Raw genomic sequence first — 26,197 nt, forward strand, 5'->3', positions numbered from 1 at the left:
GACAGCCGCTGCTTTCCGCAGCAGAGCCCTTTGAGGCGAGTCTGCTTGGCGGCAAATTCAAAATAGCGGACACAGCTGCCACCTTCAGTGGGGAAGCTGCTTCAGCGAGGGAAGCATCAGGTCGTGAAAAGAGAAGCAGCAACGCTGCAGCCTCAGGATCGAAGTCCACAAGTAGGAGGGCCACGGCTAAGATCTCCAAGAGAGCAAAGGCCTTTGCAAAAGCTTCAAAAACAGGAGAGCGGGATGCAGTGAGATGCCAGAAAGCAATTGACCAGGAGGTAGCCAAGGTGCTGAAGGGGAATCACAGAGGAGAGCTTCGGCCATTGGGGGAGGATTTGGAGGATTGTTCCTGCCATAGTGCAGAGTGGCAGTTGGCACTGCCTGAAGCCTCTGACAGCTGGCCTCCCCAATTCCTATCACAAGATGGCACTGCAGAGCAGCATTTAACAGATATCAATCTCCCCAGCAACAGACACAGTTTGGCTCCCTCCCAGATCCATTTTCTGCCCTAGATGCATGGCGACAGCTTGTCAGGCAAAGAGCCTTACTTGCAGAGTCAACCTTTACCACTTCTAGGGATCCGCTCTGGAAAGACAGGTCACCCATATCCCTGCTGGCATGGAAGCCTTGATCTCAGAGGCCATTAAGCAAGGCATAGCAGCTGGCTTGCAACAAAGCCAGAGAGCTGCTTCTATTAGATCAGACCATTCCTTGCCTCTGGATCTGTCTCCTATGGCCCAGGCTTCAGGGAACCTTTTGACCACACAGGGCCCTTATTCCCCTGTTTCCTCTAATCAATCTGCTTCAGAGGAAGAGATGCCCAGGGATTTAGATCTGTCAGAAGACGAGGGGTTGGCACCTGATCAGTCAGCCTTCGCTGGCCTTTTCTCCCCAGAATTGTTCAAATCCTTGTTATACAAGGCTAGGAATACTGCATGCCTAGCAGGCCATTTGCCAGCTCCAGACCCACCGCCAGGCACATTGGAACCCATGAGTTCGCTGTTTTCTGAACCAACGGCAGAGGCTGGTTCCTTCACTAGGATTATTTTTGGATGTTGTGCAGATATGGGCCCAGACTTGTCCAAGGCACTTCAAGTGCTTGTGGTGGATGACCCAGAGGCAGCATTGGCTGCCCCCTCTGTAATGGCGGATTCACCTGAGGATGCCCTCCGACCTGAAGATAGTTCGGCAGAGCAATCCCTAAAGAAGGCCCATCAGGCAACGCTTTGAGCTGTGAAGGCATCCACAGCAGCCTCATTTTTTAATAGGGCCTCATTGATGTGGCTATGACAATTGCAGGACAGGATCCCTGCGACAGATGTTTGGTCTCATCAAGATCTTAACAAACTGTCTGCCACTATGGAATTCTCCACAGACGCCACACTCAATACAGCACGGTTCACTTCTAAGGCCATCGCCTCTACAGTGGCTTCCAGATGACTCCTGTGGCTCCGCCAGTGGCAGGTGGATGCCAAACATAAGCGGCGACTGGCCTCCCAGTTCTCAGGGCAGCGGTTGTTTGGAGATTCCTTGGCTCCGATCCTGGTGGAATCACGTGACAAATGTAAGATCCTCCCATCTCTTTTTTGGCGGCTTGATTCCCACCTTCCGCCTTCTGCCATCAGTCCTTCAGGGGGTTAGATGGTGGATTTGGGCCGCAGCGCCCACAGCGCCCCTTTCAGCTGAGACAGGACCTGCAGCAGGATAGGGTGGGGAGGTATAAGCAATTTCCCCCTAAGCGGCCCTTTCAAGGGGGAGGAAGCCGTTCTTTCAGGCGCCAGAAGTAATTGCGACTCTCCCATTGGGGGACGCCTGGCCAAGTTTGCCAGGCAATGGGAGAGCATTACTACGGATGCATAGGTTCTGAAGACGGTCCAATCAGGCTTCTCCTTAGAGTTCTTCTCCACACCCCTGACATTTTTCATTCGCTGTCCTGTTTCTGGGAACAGGCTAAAACGAGGTCTCATAAACAACATCTGTTGGATAGCCAAGTGATCCAAACAGTTCCAGAGGACCAGCAGGGGATGGGATTCTATTCCATCCTCTTTGTGATTTCTAAACCCTAGGAGGTGGGGTACAGAGCAATTCTAGACCTGAAACATCTGAATCGCCTTATCATCTACAAGCAGTTCAAGATGCATTCCCTTCAGTCCATTTTGGATGGCGTCAGAGGGCAACTTCCTCACTTCTATCAATCTCACAGAGGCTTATCTCCATGTCCTAATTTTATTGGGACATAGGCAATATCTAGGGTTTTCATATGCAGGCCGGCATTATGAGTATGCAACATTGCCCTTCAGCCTATCATCAGCGCCCAGGGCATTTACTAAATTGTTGGCGGCCTTGGCTGCATATCTACGGGCTCTCCCCATGCAGGTCCAATGCTACCTGAACGATATTCTGATTCGTCTACCTCTGAACCCCAGGCGTGTGAGGCTCTCAGAATCACCATCCAGGTGCTTCAGGACCACGGGTTTTCAATAAACATCAAGAGCCATTTGACACTAACTAATAGGTTGCTGCACTTGGCGGAAATAGACACCATCGCATGCAAGGTACACGTCTCCCAGGAGCGCCAGATGAGTATAAAGAAATTGGTGGGCCAGATCAAGGGGGACAGTACGATATCTCTGGCCACACTCGCAATTCCTGGGCAAGATGGTGTCCTGCATTTCAATTGTGCCTTGGGCACATCTGCATTCCAGGTCTCTCCAGTGGTTCCGCCTCCCTACCAGAGAGCAGGCAGGAGCAATTCCCTGTCCAAAATTAGGGTGCCACCGGAGGTGATAGGTTCCCTGATATGGTGGGCTTCCCTGGCTATTACTAAGGGATATTTCTTCAAGGAGCCTGAGCACCTGACGATAACAACAGATCCCAGTCTCTCTGGCTGGGAAGCACAGCTACAAAATAGAATGGCCCAAGATCAGTGGTCTCAGGCAGACCTGGGACACAATATAAACTGGTTGGAACTCAGGGCAGTCCATCTGGCCTTTCGACAGTTCCAGGACATTGTGTTGGGCAGATTTGTCTTAATTGTGACCAACAATGTAGTCACTACCCAATCCAGGCTCCTTATGAGAGAGGCTGAAAGGCCATGTCTCTGGGCAGAGAGGCTGCATTTATCATTGAGAGCGGAGCACATTTCAGGAGTCAACAATATTCAGGCGGACTGGCTTAGCGAGGCCATAGTTGATCATGCAGAGTGGCGCCTGCATCCGATTTTATTTCAGGAGCTGATGGTGTGCTTCGGATGGCCAGCCATGGACCTCTTCGCAACCCCGGACAACGCCCAAGTGACAAGGTTTTTTGCAAGGTTTGCGGTTCCAGGTGCAGAAGGGGTCAATGCGCTTTGCAGCCCTTGGCCGACCAGACTCCTATATGCCTTCCCGTCATCCCGAGGGTGGTAAGGAAGATTTTGGTGGAACGGGTGGAGGTGGTCCTTCTGGCTCCCCACTGGCCCTGGCCCCCATGGTTTGCCAACCTAGTCACCCTGTTGGAGGCCAGCCCTTGGAAGATACCTCCGGACAGAGTCTCCCTCAGCCAGGGGGCCTTGGTGCACCTAGACCCACAGTGGCTCCAATTGACCGCCTGGCATTTGAGCGGAGGTCTCTGAGCAGGAAAATTACTTCTCCAAGGTGATAGACATCATTCAAGCCCCAAGGAGAGCTTCAACAAACAGAATCTATGACGCGACCTTGAAGGCCTTTTTCTCTTGGTACTCAAGGTCGTGCTTGGACCCAATTTCTGTATCCGTTCCGCAGATAATTTCATCAGGTGGGGCTTGACAAGGGTCTATCACCCAACACAATCAGTCGCCAGGTGGCTGCTCTGTCATCAGTCCTTTCTTGCGGGGGGGCTGGACTCCCTGGCTCAGCACCCGACGAACTTTCGGCTTCCAGTGGTTCACAGATACCCTACTTGGGACTTCACTAAGGTACTGCAGGCACTGACCAAGGCCCCATTCGGACCACTGAGATTGGCCACATTGCACTTTCTAACCTGCAAGGTGGCCTTCCTGGTAGCCATTACATCGGCTACACAGATATTGGAGTTGGCAGCACTCTCTATCAGGAGTGATCTTTATGTCTTCCACCCTAACAGGGTGGTATTGCGTCTGGACCCTTCCTTCATACCGAAGGTGAACTCATAGTTCCACAGGGCCCAGAAACTTATCTTGCCCAACTTCTGCCCCAATCCAGTGCATTCCCTGGAAAAGAAGTGACACACGCTAGACTTGAGGAGGGCACTCCGAATCTATGTCAGGAGAACTTCCTCCTTCAGGAGGATGGAGTAGCTCTTTGTGTCGTTCCAGCCAGCCTCCTTAGGAGCCAAGGTCACTCTATCGACCCTGGGCCACTGGATTCCTGTAAGTTGTGCTGCTTGTTGACTTGCCCCCTTTTCGGGAATATTCTTCCTTCTTCCTGGGAAACTGCTGATTCACTGTCTTCCATACCACCTCCTCCTCCTTGGGCACTGTCATTCATATCACCCTCTCCCCCTTCAGATTCTCAGGAGAACTGGGCAATAGAAGTAAAGATGAAAGTGCACCTGTGCTGTTCTCCTCCATATTTGACAACTCCTCTATATCAGGCAGCTCATCCTACAAGACAACTATAGGATTTTAAAAAACTACCTCCCTTTCCCTTAGAAACTGAATACCCAAAGTCAAGGGCCAAGAATCTCCAAGCCTTGTAGCTTCCCTGGCCCTGGGTCCACTCTGAGAAATTCACCCCCTTGCCCTCCATGGACGCCAACTCTCACACTAGGGAATGATCAGCTATAAAGGGTAGGAGCCTGCAGGTCAGTAATGGGAAAAGAAAGAAAGTTAGAAACAAGTTATCGGGCAGTAAAAAGAGCCAGTGGGAGATTTTGTACTTTCAGACTTATTAGATTTTGTTAATGTAGCCTTATATTAGTTCATCTTACGATGTTTCCTGCACGGTTTACTTGGGAGGCTGACACAAACTTAGTGCCTGAATTTACTGGATATGCAAAAAAAAAAAATTGGACAAAAATTTTGTAATGAAAGCTTAAACATGGTTATAGTATTTTAAGCAAGACAGAGACCAGTTGGAAAGTACATCATATTCATTCCTACATTCAAGGTGCCGGAATCACACTTGTTTATTTCTAGGGATCTTTAGAATAGAAATGGAAGCTTCATTATATCTATATAAATTTTAGGCTGTGCAAAGAATATGAAAGAGGTGTTTTGCCATACACTTGGCCTTGAATAAAATATCTCTTCATAATGTTAAAGAAACAGCATTCTTTACAAGGCTCCGAGTTGTTCAAAACCTTTCTCCAGTTGTAATTTGTATTTGGTTCAGTTGTGGCTGATTTCAAACATATTCCCACAGATATAGCAAGCTAAACATATTTAAACGTTAAAACTGGCACATTTTGAATTTTTTACTGTTTGTAAAATGGTGGAAAATTTGATCCTGAATTTCCATAAAATAATGGCGACTGAAACCTTTACCTGCATTCTAGTGCAGGGTGTAAGACACATCGACCATGGAGATCTTTATTTCCCTGGTGCTGGAAACAGATTTGTTGTATTCTGTTGCTTCTCCTGTTGTTTGCTTAGCAACAAACAAAAGTAACTATACAATAGGTATTTATAGTGTGAATGATTTCATTTATTCAGATTAAGAATTCTTAGCAATTATTTGCAAATTTACTATTTTATTTTTCTTAAGAGTTTTAAAAGTTTTTTTTATATGAATATATGATTGTTTAAACAATCCTTCAACTATACTGCTTATATTTATAAAGGTTTATTCTAGAATTAAAAATAATAGCAATCAATTTATTCAAAAGCCTTTTTTTTACTTCTAATGTTTGCAAGAAAATGCTTTCAGATACATTGGAGAGGGGAAGGTTGTCCTGTTATAAAGTTTATTTCAAAAATCAAAGGCTAAAACTATTTTGCTGTAGGAATATTACATTGATACATATTTCAATTTTAAACTAGCAATTTTTGAATCGGTATATATCAAGGCGTGTTATCTTCTGATGATGACTTCTGCTTTGGGCAAAGTTGAAGATTTACTCTGTGGGATTTGATTTGATAATTTTAGGTGTTAGCAGAGAAACACCTGGAGCCAACAGTAATATTCTCTTCCTTTGAAGACTAAGCCAGATTTTTACAGTTAAGGATGGGTAAAGCTATCTTTATTTGCTCTTCAGTCCAGAAACCCATCCAATTTCAATTCTTACTTCAGAAATCCTTTTCAATAATTTGAATTAAATTTAATAATAAATTTATTAATTTAATAATAAATTAAATAAATTATTTAATAATAATTTATTTTATTAATAAATGAGCCAGAGACCAAATTCTTTCCTATTAGTTTCTTTCTCCAATTATTTTCTTCATGGCATTTTTCTTAAAATACTAAAATGTTCATTTAAACATTTTTAGGAACATATCATTGAAATTCAAAAAGCATAAAAATAAAAGCAGTTTCCTTTTTTGTCATTTTCAATTGCATTTCCCAAAATGTTCCTTTGGTAAAAATGAAGAGAGAGCAACAGTGTGCTAATATGCATTTGCATAAATTTGTACTTGTCTTTTCGATATAACCTATTAGAATTCTAGGTCAGCCACAAATAAGGTAAAGAAGAAAAAAACTTTGAAAAATAAAGTAATCGGAGTAGAAATAAATAATAGTTGCAAATACCAAAACATAATATACAAGTATTTTTATCGCAGCAATTAGGATTGGGTTTGAGGATTGGAAAAAAGAAAAAGGGGGAGAATTTTAGAATGCTTTTTCATATTTTTCAGTAAATTGATATTGAGCCAATAGTTTATCCTTTTCCATCTAATCTATTTAATAGACATAATTCATCATAAACTATTTGGCCAATTAAGTACTTTTGTGTAGGAGTCATAACTCTTTTAAATATAATTGCAACTTGATCCAGCTGCAAAATCTGTACTACAGAACAGAGATATGGCTGGCCCTGGGAGAACTTTTTTTATATAGTTAGTATTACTAATGATTTAATGTATAACATATGAGTTTATAATTGAAAAATTAATTTAAATATTTGCTGCATGCTGAGACTTTTTGCAATATGCAGATAGGTTTTAAGTGTTACTGTTACCTTTGACTGCTTTTGGAATATCTTTTAGCATCGTGTTTGATTTTTGAACTTGTGCAAGGACATGAAGGTTTCCAATATCAAAAAAAAATTCTTAAATCAGTGTATATACAAATGGTGACCAACATTTTTTCATCCCTTGGGTTAAAAATCTGGCTTATGTAAACCAATCCTTACATTGTGCAAGAGCTGTCTATATTGACTTTTCAGTAAACTGGGGGAAAAAGCACTTTGGATCAGTCTCTGCAAGTCAAAGTAGTTTTAACATATTGCATGATTTAAATATGAAATTTTGATCTTTATTATCAGCACTGAGTAATTTAGTTTGTTATTCCACATGTCATACAACTATACTGAGAATCACAGTGTTCTAATGTTATGAAAGCATAACTTGATTCTGAATTGGCTCCTTTGGTGAATCAGGGCCAATTGAAAATATGATTTAAAATAATTGCCTTATTGTATATTCTGTTCAACACCAGGCCCCAAAACCAATTTATCGTTGTAATTTGGCAAATCATTAAGAAATATAGCTGTAGATTTTCTGGAAAATGTACTATATCATTGCCCTGTCTTTAGCTGCACAGTTAATAACAATATATTATTGTTTCTTCTAGACATGTATAAACAGGGTTTTTTAAAAATTTTGCCAATTATAAAAAGTGTTTTCTTAGAATGGATGTTATAAGAATGCCTTATATAGTTGATCTATCAGTTATGTCATAGCCTGTTTAGAACGTCAGGAAGTGTATCATTTTAGATAACCATTGAGATAACAACAGAACTTGCTACTGAAAACGTATTTTGACTTCTTGGTCAAAATGTTCAGGATGATTTTGAGAAACAAAATGAAATAAGCAAAATAAGATATTAATAGAGGAATTAGCAAGGAAACTTGTGAGGGCTGGGGGGAAGGAAAGGGTCCATATAATACAAGTATCCATAAACTTTCGTAGGTTATTATAACTGAATGTATTAAAATAATAGAAACCAATGTACATAGGCAGTATTGCCCTTGACTAGGTTTGAGCATTTGCAGATTCTTTTTAAGCAGTCTGAAATTGGATTAGAGACTCTTCGCCTTGCCTTGAATTGAGGAAGAGTGTAATCTTTATCCTGACCATTATCAGTTGAGCCTTTCTTATCCTGGAACAAACATACTTACTTATCAGAGAAAGCAGATGAAACATGGCATAGCAACACTGAAAGCAACAGTTACTGCTCTGCTGTTTAGCAGAATGGTTTATGTTCATGGTGATGGTGGTGAAAATAAATGTAAATGACTTCAGCTGTTATAGCTGAGAGGAAGTAAATTTAAGTATACTTTTTCTTTATTTTATTATTTTTAATATATATATTTAATATAATACACATTTTGTGGACAATGTATTGACTGGGTCAAATCTTTTTTAAACAATGCTAACAGTAATAATACAAACAATCCTGATTGTTCAACATTCTCTCTTTATGATTCTTTATCATTTTTTCATTAGTTCATTTAAACATAAATAATATTTCTTTGTGCCATGTATTTGTTATCCCCTACTAAATTACTAATGTTTAATATTTTGAAAATTACTTATTATTCCACCATAATTTCAATATCCCAAATGTCTAGGACGGGTGTCAGCAACTTGCAGCTCCAGAGCTGCATGTGGCTCTTGGGACCTCAGCTGTGGCTCCCTGTCAGGTGATCCCACCACTGGCTGGGACTGTCCTCACACTCCCCTCCCAGTCACTCCTCTCCTGGCCTGAGAAGGTAAGGGCGACAGTGGGGGATGGAGAAGCGGCAGAGACAGAGAGGCACAGAAAGAGGGAGAGAGACAGAGAGAGATACAGAGAAAGAGCGGGAGGGGAAGAGGGAGGGGGGGAGGGAGAGATGTCAAAAGGGTTTTGTGGGTCCCGATGTTTTTTAACAACTGGTTCTCTGCCCTAATGACCGGCTGGGTAGGCGTGGCTAGGGGGTCATGTGACTGGTGGAAGTGAGTGACCTCGAGTTGGCCATGCCCACCCAGGTTTTGTGGCTCCCGGTGTTTTCTTTTCTGTGAGAAATGGGTCCAAATGGCTCTTTGAGTGTTTAATTGCAGACCCCTGGTCTAGGGCTACTAATAATTTCAATATCCCAAATGTCTAGGACTACTAATATTAACAAAATTTAATCAATCCCGGGAATATACTTCAAAATCCCTACAATTTCTAATGCTTAAAAGTTTAAGTTCACTTATGAATGAATGTTAAATTCTAGCCATAGTGGAGTTAAGGTTTCAGGGGGGGATTTGGTAGTTTAAGAACAAGTTAGGTTAATTTAGCTTATGATTGTTAATTGAAATACCCTGTATTTTGCTCTGGGAAGTCTGGCGGGGAGGGAGGGAGGGATGGGAAGGGGTGTGGGGGTGGTGGGGAGGGAAAGAGGGTGGGGGGAATATTGGGGGGGGATTTTCTTTGTAAAACTTTTCAATAAAAAAAAGTTTACATTCATAGTATACTTTAACACACTATTAATATTAATAATACAATTATATTAACTCATCCTAAACTTCCACCTACTAAGCTTAGCTTATTTTTAATTCTAATAGATTCTATTATCTGTTAATAAGTATGCTACTATTTTCCTATTTGTATTTTCTATTTTTTCATTTTATTAATATATTTTATTATTATCCATCCTTAACCTTTTGGAGTTCCATCATTTATTGACTTTTTAATCCTTTTATTTCTCTCTCTTGGAGTCTTATAACTCTTTTTGATATTTTTATACCTACTGAACATTCCCTTTGGGTTGCCCTTTGTCTCTTTCTGCTGTATTATTTGAACACCCATCAGTAAGATTTCCTTTTAAAGAGATTTTTCTTTTTTTTCTCTAAACCTTTCTCTCTTTTTTTTGAAGAGATTTTTTTCCTCTGTTCTATTATAAGGTTTTAAGGAATTATCTGATTCCTACTTATTAATCCTTTCTCTTCATTATCTTTATCTTCTTGCATCTTGTTTTAATTTTTTCCTTCTACTGCTACTTCTACTTTCTCATCTATTTCCTGAATATCATGTTCATCTTTTTCCAATTGTTGAGTGGCTTCTACACTCATTTCTTTATCTTTAGACAATCCCCTTGTCTCCTTATTGTTCTTTATAGTTTCATGCATATTTTTAAGCATCAAAATTATTTCTTCATTTGGCTCTATTATCCCCTGTAAATTCATTTTGTAACAATTTAATAAAGATTACTCAGTATACCTCTTTTGTTCCAACATCTCAATTTTTAAAAATTCCAACTTAATAAAATTCAATCAATCCCATAATTATAACTCCAAATCCCCTAAATTTATAATCTTGAAAATTTTTTAGTAGTTTGCAGCCTTGTGATTTTCTAATTACATATCTTCCCAATTGTCCAAATTTTAACCTTATTTAGCTTCTCCGTAGTGGTGGAGATAGCATCCAGGAATGGGTTGTCCTCGTCTGTTCAGTTGATTGGACTCAATCTGTCAAAGTTGTAATGCCACGCCTTTGTTGCTAGGGCTTCCCAGCTTTTGACTCAGCCTGGACAGATGTGTCAACAGTTTCTCTTCTGACTAGGATTATTCCTGGATGCTTCTTCGCTACTGAATAGGATTTTTTCGTGAGCTTCTTCCAGTTCACATATCATCATGAGTTTAAACAGCAGACTCCCAATTGCTGGAAATTTCCCAGTGGCGAGGGCTTCAGTTCCAGCCATTGGAAGGGCTTCTCTGCTGTCAAGTTGGTGACAGTCTCCTGTCATTTAGGTAGCCTGCTATCAATTGAGCTTCAAGCGCTCTGGATGGGCCGTGGAGTCTAGCGTTCCCATTTACATCAGGGATAGCCGGACGGAGGAGCTCCGCACTCCCAGTTGTCAGCGGGGAAGCGAGTTTGGTGGAGTTGCGCTCCCAGATCAGGCAAATCAGGCGGCAATTTCTAAAATTGGAACATTGCCACGCTGCCCGACTCTTTAAATACTGGTGGAGTTCGACGCTCCCAATTTGCCAGCCTTTATCTCTGGCAGTCGCCCTCCACTCCCCCCACATTAGGCAACAGTGGCTGTCTTTGGGGTGGATTAAATGAGTAGTACACAGTTGTTAGTCTCAGTAGTTCCGTGCAAGATGCAATCAAAACTCAGCAAACACAGTTCAGCTCTTTGCAAATGCTGGTTTATTATTTTATGTCAATCAAAAATGTAGAAACTGGCTTTCACATTAATAGATTATTTTGTGATACTCTATTCTGAGCACTGTTTTAATAATGAAAATAATCCTGTATTCTTGAGTTTGTTTTCTTTATCTCTTGGAGCCTAGCATGGTCATATTCCTTGACCTGAGCCTTGGTGGCGGAATGGACTAAACTACTGCTGTTAAAGTAGTACTTAGCTGCCAGTTGCCTGCAATTACTGCAAGTTCAATTCTCACCAGGCTCAAGGTTGACTCAGCCTTCCATCCTTTTGAGGTAGGTAAAATGAGGACCCGGTTTGTGGGGGCAATAAGCTGACTTCGTATAAAATAGAACACCGCTTGTGGGGGCCAAAAAGCCCTACTATGCAGGTATATACAAAAGTATGAAGGCTATTGCTTAATGCATTGTAAGCCGCCCTTAGTCTCCGGAGAAAGGCGGCATATATAAATCGAACTAATAAATAAATAAATATTCTATTTCTCAACTCTAAAACTGGTCCATTTTTATAGCTTTTAAGATGTTGTTTCTTGTCATTTTTTCTTGCTATCTGATTCACATTTCTAAGGCCAGAGTGTGCTGGTTTTGTTTTAAATCACCTTGTTGCTATATTTATATATAGTGACACATTTTCCTTAGAACACTCAAAAGGAAATATTTTCTTAGCAAAATGTATCTATCATGTCTAAAGCTTGATTCACAATTCAAAATGATTCTGGAGCCCCTACCGTCATTGCTGGTGTTTTGCAAGAGAATGTACTTTACACATTGATCAGTTTTAGGCTTAATTTAATTTTTTTAGTAATTATGCTTCAAAGTTATCAAGCTAAAAGCAATCACTGAAACACTTATTTTTGTACCATTTTTTTTAGTCATTAGTTTATAAAGCTTCATTCAGTTTCTCCATTATTGTCAAAAGTTACTGTTGCGTTAAAATTGCCATTTACTTTGTTCTCAAAAGGCATAATACTCAAAATTGCACAAACACATTTTGGTCCCTTTTTGAATTAATAAGAACAAGTGACTAGTCCAGTCTTTTCAAACCTCATACCATTAATTAGACTGCTTCTCTCATTATTCTCAACCAATGGCCATTGTATTTAAATAAGATACTATTTATAGCTTAACGCATCTGGAAAGTACTGACTTAAAGAAGGCTAAAGGGTAGTTTGTGCCTATAATTACTTTTAACATTGTGTGACCAAGTTGGAAATGAGGACATGTTTAATATTTTATCTCTCTGGTGACTCACAGTCCTTCAGTTTTTCTGATGCACAACATCCATTGCTTTATTTCTATATAGTTGCTTTCTAGTTGTTTTTTAAAAATTTGTCATTGTAGTTCTGAGTCTAATATCTAACAAAGACATTGACTCAAACCCTGAGAAGCAGCTGCATCATCCAAGCTGCATTTGTATTTTGTGACATTTATCACAGAATAATAGAATGATAGTGTTGAAAGGGACCACAAGGATCTTCTAATCCAACCCTCTGCAGGATACAGGAAACCATTTAACCATCTATGAGAGGTTGCTATCCAGCTTCTTAGAAACTTCCAGAGGTGAAAAACCCGCAAACTTCATAGGTAGTACTATACAGCTTAGAACTATTCTTTCTGATCCTAGTTTCTGGGGCCACAAAAAATAGTTCTGATCATCTTCCTGTAACTTTCCTTATGTACTTGAACATGGTTATAAAATGTCCGATAAGTCATCTTCAGATGAACATACTAAGGTTTCATCAACTAATCCTCAAATTCTTGTATTATCTTCGTTTTCTCCTCTGAACTTTCTCCATCCATTCAATAATCTTTTGGAAATGGGGTCCCCAGAATTGTACACAATTTTACCTCAAAGAGGAGAGGAATAATAACTGCCTACGTCTTTGATAGTCTGTCATCTGATGCACACCTCAGCTATATTAACCATTCTAATAATTGCTTAACACTGCTGATGCATATTTTGATTGCATACCCAAATTTTCTCCAGTGCTTCAAAGTCTATTTTGTATGTATGCCCTGTATTTTTTATCCCTAAATATCTTTTGAACAGCCTCCCTCCTCAAATCTGAGGGATTCCCTATCCTTTTAGCCTTCTGGAGTCCTGGCTCTTCCCCCAAACACTGGGCTAGAATGGGGATTGAACTGCAAGGATAATTGCTCTACTACTCTTACTTTTGAAGGTTTTTTTAATTAATTGTTGTGAGCTGCCTAGAGTCTCATATGAGATAGGCAGTGATAATCCTGTAAATAAAAAAATAATTTTTACTTTTTGTGTCACCTGCAATTTTGAAAATCAAATCATCAATTCATCAGCCAGCTCATTATTAAAATAGTTTAAAATAGTGACCTAAAGACTGATCCATGCACATCACAGCTAATTATTGTCTAACTTCATTAGTTCTGATCCCCAAATGTGGTTAGCCAGCCAATTGTAATCACCTTACTATAGTGCTAGCCAAACCAAACTTTACCTTGTTAACGAGAATGTCATGTTAAATCTTATCAAATGTTTTACTGAAATCAAGTTATATTATTTGTACAAAACACTTGTATTAAAAAATAAAATATATCGTCGTTTATATTTTCTTTTTCATAAGTCTACAAAAACTATGTCCATCAACTCTTCAGTTTAAGAGCAATCATGACTAAATAAAGATGCTCAGACCTTTCTTTTTACTTGCTTACTTTAATATTCTTGCTCTCTATCCCTATAGAGACTAATCTATAAAATAAAGATATTTTTTTTTATGTTTAAGAGAGTGTTCGGACTCCCACTTAACATCAAAGAGTCTAGTTTGTAAGAGGTGGTCAATTATTAGCAATAACATATGAAAGAGAAAGTGTAATCCAGACAATGAGATGTGTGCTATAATGAATCAATTGTGCCTTTAACAGTGGTTTGATCTGTCCTTTAATTAGATAGTTAATGGATACATTCAATTTATATTTTTGTGCATTCCTAAAGAATGCTTTTAAGTTTTATTTCTGTGAAAATGCTGTATGGATACTACTGAGGCAGCTTGTAACAGTAATACATACACACACAGTAGGGAAGTTGGAATTCCATATCCTCCCATTGAAGTGTAACATTCAGATAACAAGATCTTCCTTTTTCTATCTTTTTAAGCTTCCAAAATATAAAATGGTATGAAAGAAATATGATATAGATCTGTCTATATTGATAGTATCTTGAATATTATATCAAAGTCACCCTTTATGAATTGTGCCAAGCTCTGCCAGTCTCTGGAATGATACAGGGGGCATTGAGAGCATGTTTTCAGATATTTTAAAGAAAGTGGAAGGATTACTGTATGTTCATATTCACAATGCCAAAAGTCCATAGTCCTGGATCCTAAATCAGTTCTGTATAGCTGTTTTTATTGTCTTAGCTATTCCTGCTTCACTGTAAAATTATGCAGTAGAGGCAGAATTTAACAAAATGGGTGTATTATTAAGAAATTAAAATAAGGTTGAACTGTGAACTGAGAATATCCCATTTTAAAAGCTTTATGATAAATCCACCAAATGCCCTTCAACAAGCCATTTTCTCAGCTCCAATTCTTCCTTAATTTTATTGTTGTATTGTAGAATCGTTACGCTTACTAGTGTTGCTGTAAGGAATATTATAAATATCCATAAAGCTACTTCCAAAGTGAAACAATACTAGTTTGTAGATATTAAAAACTATGAAGCTAAACCGTTACTCTTAAATGTGACAGAGCTTTTGCTATTTCTTGAACACCATGAATGTCTGAAAACAATAATAATAAAAGTTTGGATATGACAAATATTACAGTATATAACTATTAATTGTTTGCTGTCAACTCTCAGCGACTCTGGGCCGAACAAATAGCATTGATCCTACCATAGTCTGTAGTTGTATACAAATTTAGAATTGGGTTTAAAATGTAAGTAATATGAAGAGGGACGTGATAGCTCAGTGGCTAAGATGCTGAGCTTGTTGATCGAAAGTTCAGCAGTTCGAGTCCCTAGTGCCACGTAATGGGGTGAGCTCCCGTTACTTTTTTTTTTTTTAATTTGATTTATATGCCACCCTTCTCCGGAGACTCAGGGCGGCTTACAATGCGTTAAGCAATAGCCTTCATACTTTTGTATATTTATACAAAGTCAGCTTATTGCCCCCACAAACTGGGTCCTCATACTTGTCCCAGCTTCTGCCAACCCAGCAGTTCGAAAGCACGTAAAAAACGCAAGTAGAAAAAAAGGGACCACCTTTGGTGGGAAGGTAACAGAGTTCCTTGTGCCTTTGGTGTTTAGTCATGCCGGCCACATGACCACAGTGACATCTTTGGACTGGCTCTTCAGCTTTGAAACAGAGATGAGCACCGCCTCCTAGAGTTGGGAACGACTAGCATATATTTGCGAAGGGAACCGTTACCTTTAATATGAAGAAGAAATAATTATGTACATTATTTTCTTTAAAAACCCCTTCATATTTATATTAACATTTTTCTTTCAAGGTCAATCACAGATAATGTAGTTTTTCCATTGCGCTGCTAGGTCAATTCATTTACATATGGGATTTCCTCATCTTCCTGTAATGGACTGAGTGTGGTGTTTCTTTAAATCCTTAACCAGGCCCTCTCTGCTCTCTAGACCCTCAGTTATTTCGCTCAGTCTTACTGTAGGGACCTGTTTTCTTGCTCTGCTCGAGTGGTTAGCTTAGGTTTTAGTGAGATTATAGGTTTTGTTATTTTTGTCTTGCTTCCTTGCATACAATTAGTGGAGCCGAAGTTTCAAATCGGAACAGCCTGTGGCTGCGGCTGTTCATATTCACAAGCGCTGGGTGAGTGACTCTGGGGCTCCAGACCACCACCCCCGCCGCTTTAAAAATTATACTGATTGGAGCCTGACCCGGCTGGGCAGCTCCAACATCGGTTTAAAACGTTGTTTTGGCCGCCGGCGAACGCGTTGGTTACCGGGTGAGCCTGGTTAACCGCGGCCGCCATTTTAGGGCTCCATTTAGTGTAGGGCGGCTCCGGAGTCCCTGTTCGGCTCGATTCAAACTCCAATGTTTGTTGCCTCACTGTCATCGCTAAGGAGAAAGTTCCCTTTTGAGTGACCAGGAGGAGTGACTTCGCTGAACATCGTGAGGTAGCAGAGGGGCGCCAGGACCCCATTAAGGTTTTCACAGCCTTTTCCTTGACAGTTTGAGGCGTTAGCGGCGTGAGGGGATTATTTAATCTCGGCCGCCTGTTCTTTTCCTGCTGCAGAGGGAGACTGGGAGCAAAGCTTGCTTGACAGACCTCCTTTTGTCTGAGGTACCTTTTGGGTGACGGTTGGTGCTGGCGGCCATTTTGAAACGTTAGTTTTGGCGCCAAAATATGTTTCCCTTTATCTAGGGCCTACTGCTGTTCTAATGTCAATTGCCATGGATGACCAGGAGTTTTCATCTGACACTGAGCATTCACAGACCCCTCCTCGGTCAAAGAAGTCTAAGAATAAGTCCTCTGCAGCCTCAGCTGGGCAGGATACCGAGGCTGTCTCTACCAAGCCTCCCCCTCCTGCAACAATGGACAGGGATGCCATTAGAAGGCACAATGCCTTAGAAAAACAATGTGAGAGGGCACAAAAGGAAGCTCAAGCCTCTTTAGCTCAACCTTCTCCTCAGTCAGAAGAAGAAGGTGACCTGACTCAAATAGACCCCGTTAGACCTTCCTCTTCCTCACAGGGAGCTCAGCACAGGGGCCTAGGGGCTGTTCAGAATCCTGTCATGGGAGTACAGGCTATGGATTTGTCACAACCTGTGAATTTTCAAACGATCCTTACTAACGCCTTGGCCCAGGCATTAGCTTCAGGTTTTAGTCAACAGATGCAGCTCTCCGCTGTTTCTGCTAGCTGCCAGATGCATGCCAGCCAGTCTTCGGCTAGACCTGTAATGGTGGATCATCAAGACCCACTGGACAGTGAGGATTCAGGACAGATGGAAGGGGAGACTGAGGAACCTGAATTCTCAGCGGACGAGGGTGTAGAACCTGATAGGCCTGCATATACTACCCTTTTTAGACCAGCCGTCTTTAAAACGTTATTATGTAAGGCCAAACTAGCTACTAACATGGGTTCTCTTTCCAGTCCTCGGGGCCAGGAGGCAGATGCTCAATCACACCACAATGAGTTATTCCCTGTTCCTTCTCCGGAGCAGGACTTCATTCCCTGCCCGGAGTTATTTTCGGGAGTCATTAAAAAGCAATGGGAACACCCAGGGGCACTCTCTGCTCCCTCGGGGCTTGATAAAGAGATTTATTGTGTAGACCCTTCCTTGGAGAATTTGTGGTCTCTCCCGGCAATGGACCCCCCAGTGGTTAATTTGTCTTCTTCTACTATTTTCTCCTCAGATGTTATTGAGGTTCTGCGATCTGAGGATAGGAAGGCAGAGGTCGCCTTTAGAAAAACCCATCAGGCGGCCGCCTGGGTGGTGAAGGCTGCCACGTTGGCGTCCTTCTTTAATCGGGCCAATCTGGTCTGGCTCAAACAGCTCAGGGACTGCCTTCCCGCTGATGACTTGCGTCTTCAACAAGACATTAATAAGATGGTGGCGGCAGCCGAATATTCGGCTGACTCTTCTCTAGACGCCGCAAAATTTGCAGCTAGAGCAATGGCCTCGTCAGCAACGTCACGGCGGCTCCTCTGGTTACGCCCCAGGCACGCAGATTTGAAAGCAAAGTGGAAATTAGCATCAACGCCCTATCAGGGTACTGACTTGTTTGGAGCAGCATTAGACCCCATTCTCATTGAGGGGAAGGATAAAAAGAAAGTGTTGCCTGTCTCATATAGAAGGTCAGAGCGCCGCTTTACTCCATACCCTCAAAGGCAGCCCTTTCGCCAGGACCCAGTGGGTCCTATACTGGTAGATCATACTCTCAGGGATTCAACAGGGCTTCTGACAAGCATTAATTTAGAGACAGAGGCAGGTTTCAGTTCTCCTCCAGGAGACCATATAGAGGTACAGGGTCGAGGCCCACGAATTGAGGTAAGTGACTCGCTTCCTCTGCCTCCCAGAGGCGGACGACTCAGCCACTTTGTTCGTCAATGGGAGGCTTCCACGTCCGAGGATTGGATCCTTCGGACAGTGAGATTGGGACTCTCCTTAGAATTCAGTATGAAGCCCCCCAATTGTTTCATCTCCTGTCCCATTCCTTGACAGCTAGAAAAGGGTCAGCAGTTGGAGAAGGAGATTCAGCACTTGTTAGCTATAGGGGCAATAGAACCTGTACTTGTGGGGCAGGAAAGGTTGGGGGGGTGTTCCATACTGTTTCTAGTTCCAAAGGCATCAGGAGGCTGGAGAGGCATCCTAAATCTCAAATTTGTCAACAAGTTTCTTCAGTTCAGAAAATTCAAAATGCAGTCCCTCAGGACGATTTTAGACTGTGTGCGAAGGGGCGATGTTATGACGTCGCTAGATCTTCAAGAGGCTTACCTGCATGTGCCCATTCACCCGGCCCATCGCAGATTTCTGAGATTTGCTAATGCCGGAGAACATTTCTAGTACCGGGCTATGCCCTTCAGCCTCTTCTCAGCCCCACGCACTTTCACCAAACTGTTGGCGGTAGTGGCAGCCACAATTCGGCTCGTGCCGATAAGGATACTTTGTTATCTGGACGATATATTACTCCTTTCTCAGTCTTCTCAACAGGCTCTCCAGGATCTAGAGACGGTGACCAACATCACCAGTCACGGGTTCTCCATAAATCATTGAAAGAGCCATCTTCAACTGATGATCTGCATAGCTCACCTGGGAGTTCTCATCGATTCCGATAAGGGGATGTTTTTTCTATCACCCAAGAGGCAGGAGGATATCAGGACTCTAGTATGCCGGGTTTTATCACAACAGCAGGTAACATTCTTAACATTATCACAGCTGCTCGGCAAATTTATTTCTTGTATCTCGATAGTTCCCTGGGCTCGCAGACATGCTCGCCAGCTCCAGTGGTATCTCCTACCGGCACAGAAATCGGGCCGCAGCACGTCGAACTCTGCGGTGAGGCTTCCTCCCAAGGTACGGGCCTCTCTAGGATGGTGGAACTGTGGGGCCACAAGCAAGGGTTGTGTTTTTCAGGATCCCAGCAGGATTGTCGTAACCTCAGATGCGAATCTGGTGGGCTGGGAAGCCCATCTGGGGGCACAAGTGGTTCAGGGTCTGTGGTCCCCTGTAGAAGCCAAGAACAGTATCAATTGGCTAGAGCTCCGGGCCGTCCGCCTCGCTCTAAGACATTTCCAGGACATGGTTCTTCATCAACATGTCCTGGTTCTGACGGACAATACGGCCACAAAGGCCCATATAAATCGTGAAGGGGGCACTCACTCCCTTCCGTTGATGGCAGAAACCGACAAGCTGATGAGTTGGGCAGAGTCTCATGTTCTGTCCCTGAAGGCACAACATATCTCGGGGGCCTCCAATGTTCGAGCCGACTGGCTAAGTCGGACTCAATTAGACCCCTCCGAGTGGAAACTCCACCCAAACCTGTTTCAGTCCATCGTAGACAAGTTCGGACTTCCAGTAGTGGATCTGTTCGCCACCAAGGAAAATGCCCAGCTCCCTCAGTTCATTTCCAGATTCCAGAGTCAGGGGGCAATCGATCACAAAACTCTGCGTTGTCCTTGGCCTCAGGGACTGCTATATGCCTTTCCCCCTCTGCCACTCATCCCGAGGGTGATAAGGAAGATGACGGTGGAACGAGTGGAGGTCCTGTTGGTGGCTCCTCATTGGCCGAGACGCTCGTGGTTTGCCGACCTGGTGGCCCTGTCGGTGTTACCTCCCTGGGAAATACCTCGGGATCGGATCTCTCTCAGCCAGGGGGCAGTGCAACATCCAGAGCCCGGTTGGCTACACTTAACCGTGTGGCACTTGAGAGGGTCCTCCTGAGGAAGTCCAATGCTCCAGGGAAGGTGATTCGCACCATTCAGGCGGCCAGGCGGCCTTCTACGAGGATCTATGAGGTGTCTTGGAGGACATTTTGTAGTTGGTGCCATCTACACCATGTGGACCCTACTTCTGCCGGTATTTCAGATATCTTGGTCTTTCTGCAGAATGGGTTTGATAAGGGGTTGGCACCTTCCACCTTGAAAAGACAGTTTGCAGCATTGTCGACTGTTCTGTCTAGAGAGACGTCTCACCCACTAACTCAAGACCACAGGATTAGGGGGTTTTTACGGGAAGCTTCGAATATTAAACCATCTGTTGTGCATAGGTACCCCACTTGGGACTTGTCGTTGTTCTACAGGCCCTCACCCATTCGAACCTATAGCGTCCACCAGTCTCAAATTTCTGTCCTTTAAAGTGGCCTTCGTCCTGGCCATTACCTCTGCCAGGAGGGTGTCTGAACTGGCCGCTCTTTCGATTAGGCAGGATTTGTGCATATTTAAATCTAACACGGTGGTCCTTAGGCTAGACCCGGCCTTCTTGCCGAAGGTTAACTCCAGTTTCCATAGATCCCAGGAAATTATTTTGCTGGACTTTTGCTCTTCTCCCAAGCATAGGCTAGAACTTCAATGGCATACACTTGACGTAAGACGAGCTCTGCGGAGATACATTACCAGAACAGCATCTTTTCGTAAGTCGGAGGCGCTTCTGGTTTCTTTCCATCCTTCTTCCTTGGGCAAGAAGATTTCCTCCAGGATGATGGCCTGTTGGATAAAGGCATGTATCTCCCTCGCTTATTCCTCAAAGGGCAAGTCGGTTCCAGGTAAAGCGTGGGCAAACTCCACGAGAAGCGCTGCGACATCAGCTGCATGGTCCACCCAGGCTTCGGTGTTAGACATTTGCAGGGTGGCCACCTGGACCTCCCTAACGCCATTTGTTAGACATTATAGACTTGACAGTTTTGCTTCTGCGGAGGCGTCATTTGGACATCGAGTGCTGCAAAGGGTACATTCGGACTCCAGTGGAGGGACCAGTCAGCCTCCCTCCCTCTAAATTCTGGGGCTTGGGTATATCCCATATGTAAATGAATTGACCTAGCAGCACAATGGAAAATGGACGTTGCTTACCTGAACGTCCCTTTTCGTTGCGCTGCAGGTCAATTCATCCCTCGCTGTGGGCTTCCTGGTATAGGGCAGGAGAAGTTGTCTGTGCTTTCTTCTCAGGTGACCTTGATAGCCGACGACTTCGCAAAACAGCTGAGGGTCTAGAGAGCAGAGAGGGCGTGGTTAAGGATTTAAAGATACACCACGCTCAGTCCATTACAGGAAGATGGGAAATCCCATATGTAAATGAATTGACCTGCAGCGCAACGAAAAAGGACGTTCAGGTAAGCAATGTCCATTTTCAATGTACGAAAGGATGTATTTGGAATTTGTATTATAAAAAATAATTATTGGACAGCACACAAACTCTTATGTTGATATGAAAATTATTCTGAGATAGAGAAAAAATAGCCTAGAGTACAGATCTGATTTTATTAAAGAAGCATATTTTAACATGGTATTAAGGGCATTGTTTTTCTTTTTTTTAATATGTGTAATTTTTATTAAATTTTTAAACAATATAAAAACTAACACAAATTAAGAAAAATAAGGAAGAAAAAAGAAATCAAGAAAGTAAAAACAAAATGTGTAAGAAAAGAAAAAAGTTGAAGAAAAATAGAAAACAAAGGAAAAATATAGTGTTGTTGTCCTATATGGGAAGTGTGTTGATTAGCTAATTCGTGGCTTTCAAATTAACCTTTGATCAATGCATTATGCAGAAAAGTGTTCTAATCAAGTACATGGAACTCTTGACACTACCTTCATTGATTTAAAAATGGTCAACTCAATATCTAGAGAGGTGATGGTCAGGAACTTTCAGAAGTAAATATAGATAAATTATGAAAGCAATTATATGTGTGTAAGATGTACCATATTTAGAGGTCTTTCTGCTTCTTTAAAAACAGTTTTAAAAATGTGTATCTTTTCTTAACATCTAATTCTGTGTTTTGGGGGCTTGTGTGAAATTTATGTTCCAACAAATAAATTCTTATCCATCCTCTTTGTTGAATCACTTTACTTGGACAGATAAAAGTAAAGCTTTACTTATTTACTGCATTTGGATAGTGCTGTTATCCACACTATTCTTTTGTTTTTGTTGTGCTTATTTTGTATTTCCTTTTTATTGATAATGCTACATTCATATTTTGGGACCTTGTATGGTCATGATGGTAAACCTATGGCACGTGCCAGAGGTGGCACACAGAACCCTCTGTGGGCACGCGTGCCGTTGCTAACTGCTTTTCTGGGTTCCATCACACGCCAGCCAGCTGGTCCGGCACACATTCGCGCCAGAAGCTGCTCTCTTCTGGGTTCCGGCACTGTGGTGCATGCGCATGCTCCAGTTCGTCATTCAGTGCCAAAAAAGTTAACCATCACTGTTATATGGCATTCCCATTACTTCTTCCATTGAAATAAACTTTTGATGTAGCAAAAGACTCCAGTATTCAGACTTAGTTCCCTGCAATCTCAGATATCTAGGAAAGTCATCAAAGGGGGTCAAGATGACACTTTTCCACTGTGCTGGGGAGAGAGAATCTAGGAATGGTGTTACTCTTCTTTTCTGCCTGGAGACTGAGCCTGTCATCTTTTTTGGTGACTCTTCTTTTCTGCCTGGAGACTGAGCCTGTCATCTTTTTTGGTGTCTGGCTGCCTCCCAGTTCGACTCAGTCTTCAGCAGAAGAGATGTTCAAAACAAAATGGCTTCAACAGCTACATTGATTCCTGGATTCTCTTCAAAACCGTGAAACAAAAGGGAAAATAAATTCTTCGCGATTGCTGGACAGTAATCAGGTCAGCTAAGCAGTCCACTGGTTAGCCACCTTTCCAGCTATTTAAGAGCCGAGGTCCCTGCCATTTCCGCAACACAGCAGAGGGACTTAATTCAGAGCCGGCTCCAATCTAACGAGCCGAGGCCCCTGGCATTACCCGCACAGACAGCGGAGGGGACTCAGTCCCTGCCCAGCTTCCTCTGGGCACACTGATAATGGCTGGCGCGATTGGCACGAATCCAAGCCACAGCAGCAGTCCATTGCAGACCAGTTCTGCCTCACGATGCGGTGGAAAATGGCGATTCCACAGTCTTCCACCAGCCACCAACCTCAGGAAGGGAACAATAGGGCTTTCCCTATAGCCTCCCCAAGCTTTAGACAGGGCTCCTCCAACCAAAGAACAGCTGTCAAAGGAGCAACGGATCAGAGTCATAAGACAGCCTCTGCAAGCAGCAGAGGCTCCAAGGCAGCCGAAAAGGACCCCAAATGGCACCAAAAGGCCATTGAAAAAGAACTGACCAAAGCCAAAAAGGCTGAAAAAAGTCAGGGCCTGGGAAGCCCTCCCAGGGGAGGAGCTGTCATTTCCCGCTCTCCAGAGGAACAACCGTTGGAAACTTGTAACGAACCAAGCCTCTTGCAGCCAATATACTATCGTACCTGTCACCAGATGGCGCTAGGGAGCTGCTTTCTCTAATTTAAATGGAGACACTTGACAGAACTGAGGCAGCTTCCAGCCTGTCTGCAGCAGGAACAGAGGGCCAAATTCCTCTTTCAAGGCCAATACTTGGTCAACCACCCCAAAGCTTTCCTCAATTGCCATCCATGGCACAGGGCACCTGGATGGAACCTGAAAGCCTTCCCTCTCAAGCCCCTTCCATTCGGAGCAAACACTCCTCTGGAGAGGAGGGTGAGCTTATGGCTCTTTCGGAGGATGAGGGGACAACCCCTGAACCATCGCCCTTCACAGGCCTCTTTCGACCTGACTTATTCAAGTCCTTGTTGCACAAGGCCAAAAACATAACCAATCTGGGACCTGCCCCTGTCTCTGAGACAGTTCTAAGTACAATGGATTCCGGTCATATGCTCTTTTCAGAGCTGACCATTGAGAACAAGGTAATTCCATTGCCCAAGCTCTTCCTGGATGTAGTCCAGAGGCAATGGGCCAATCCAGGGGCGGGACCTTCCCCGACTGAAACTGAAAAGAAACTCTATAATGTAGCCACAGACCTTTCTGAGGCCCTGCAAACACCAACTGTAGATAGCCCGGTGGCAGCCTTGACTTCAGCTGCACTCCTGCCCACTGATGCCATTGATTGCCTCAAAGCAGACAATGAGAAGCCAGAATTGGCTCTCTGCAGAACTAACCAGGCAGTGGCCTGGGCGATAAAGGCCGCTACTTCTGCCTCATTTTTTAATTGGGCCTCCTTGCTCTGGCTTCACCAGATGCAAGCGAGGGTTCCTCCTGAGGATGTCAGGTTTCACCAAGACATCAATAAATTGGTGGCTGCCGCTGAGTTCTCAGCTGATGCCATCTTGAATGTGGCAAAATTTGCATCAAGATCTATAGCTTCCTCTGTAACAGTCGGTTGCCTGCTATGGCTTCGGCATTGGCAAGCTGACAACAAGAATAAGTGGACGCTGGCATCTGCTTCCTTTATGGGCAGCAAGCTGTTTAGGGAGGCCCTGGACCTCATCCTTGTCGACACCAAGGACAGGGGCAAGGCTGTACCTTCCCTGTACCGGCAGGGCAACCGATGTCCATTGCCCTGTTTTCGGAGGCAACCCTTTCGGGTTCCAGACACGGGACTTGATTACAATCAGTCCCAGAGGCTGTACCCTGGCAGACAAGACAGCCAGACAAGTCTGGCCCATTCCACCAGAAGCGTAGTCACGACAGCAGCATGGGCGACATAGGCCAATATAGAGGAGGTTTGTTGAGCAGTCACATGGTCCTCTCCATCTGCCTTCAGACACTACAAGTTGGCCGCCTTAGCTTCGTCTGAAGCGGCCTTTGGCAAGCAAGTCTTCCAGAGGTTCCACACTGATGAGGGGACTGGGGACCAGACTGCTTCCCACCTGAAGAACAGACCGGCTTTGGTAAGTCCCATTCCTCGATTCTCTCTCCCCAGCGCAGTGGGAAGGAGCGTTGGTTCCACCTGACACGCTCCTTTTCATGGCGCTGGGAGAGAGAATCCAGCCCCACTCTGACAATTGTCTGATCCATAGTCCAGGAGGGGCTAATGTTTTCACAGGTCACAAGCCTCATCATCGCTATGCCTTCGCCGAACTAGGAGGCAATCAGACAAGGGAGGTGTCACCAAAAAATATGAAAGCTCAGTCTCAGGCAGAAGAGAAGAGCAACACCATTCCTGGATTCTCTCTCAGCGCCATGAGAAGAAGCATGTCAGGTAGGACCAACACCCCCTTCTATTTACATTGTATGAAATGTACTATTGCAACATTAATTGTAACATTTTGAAGACTCTTTCTCTAAAGCTAAAAGTCTGTAGAGATTCTCAGTCATCCAGGTCATTGTTGTCCCAAAGGTGCTTTTTCAGGAGGCAACTGGACTTTCTTGTTTTTTCTTTTGAAGACATTTCACTTCTCATCCAAGAAGCTTCTTCAGCTCTGACAGGATTCATCCATTCCACACTAGCTGTATTATTTACAAAATTTGTATTAGCACTGCAGTTATCTTTTGCTATGCTATTCGTTCTGCTTAATGTTTCATTTTTACCGTTGGATATAAAACATGGAACGCTTGTTTAAAGAAAAGGTTTGGTGAACCGAATATTAACTGATGTCATTTCAGTCTCTAATCTAAAGCCTGTGCTATCCATCAAATTTGTACAATATATTTTGTGGCCAAGAGTGTAGCTAGTTCTTAAAACACAAATACTTAGTATAATTATTTTTTTTTCTAAAGAATCTTTGAGACATACATATTCAGCCCTGAACTTCATCCAGTCTTAGCTGTAGCTAAACTGTCAATTGGGCCTTTTGTTCAGCTACACTTTTTTTTGCTATAGCATATACTGAATTATTGTGTGTGTGGTCTTCAGTGGCACAAGATTTCCTTGTTTGATTGCAGATGTCTCTCTGGAGGTTTTGCCTTCTCATTCACATATATTTTGAAAAGAGTTTTCTTAATA

General features: G+C 42.9%; 1 protein-coding gene across 12 annotated transcripts in view; it reads left to right on the plus strand.

Annotated features, from left to right (window-relative positions):
- The window catches only part of ADD3 (adducin 3), a 94,722-nt gene that overhangs the window by 18,979 nt on the left and 49,546 nt on the right, over positions 1-26,197 (plus strand). For 2 of the 12 annotated variants that reach the window (XM_087872873.1, XM_087872878.1), the window contains exon 1: positions 8,732-8,872. The exons of the other annotated variants lie outside the window; for them this stretch is intronic. The gene's annotated coding sequence lies outside the window, so the exon portion shown is untranslated. Of the gene's footprint in view, positions 1-8,731; positions 8,873-26,197 lie in introns of those variants that run through there. 12 annotated transcript variants of the gene reach the window in all.

Source organism: Pantherophis guttatus, chromosome 6 (assembly GCF_059756535.1).
Source record: "Pantherophis guttatus breed Tessera chromosome 6, ASM5975653v1, whole genome shotgun sequence".
Taxonomy (NCBI): Eukaryota; Metazoa; Chordata; class Lepidosauria; order Squamata; family Colubridae; genus Pantherophis; species Pantherophis guttatus.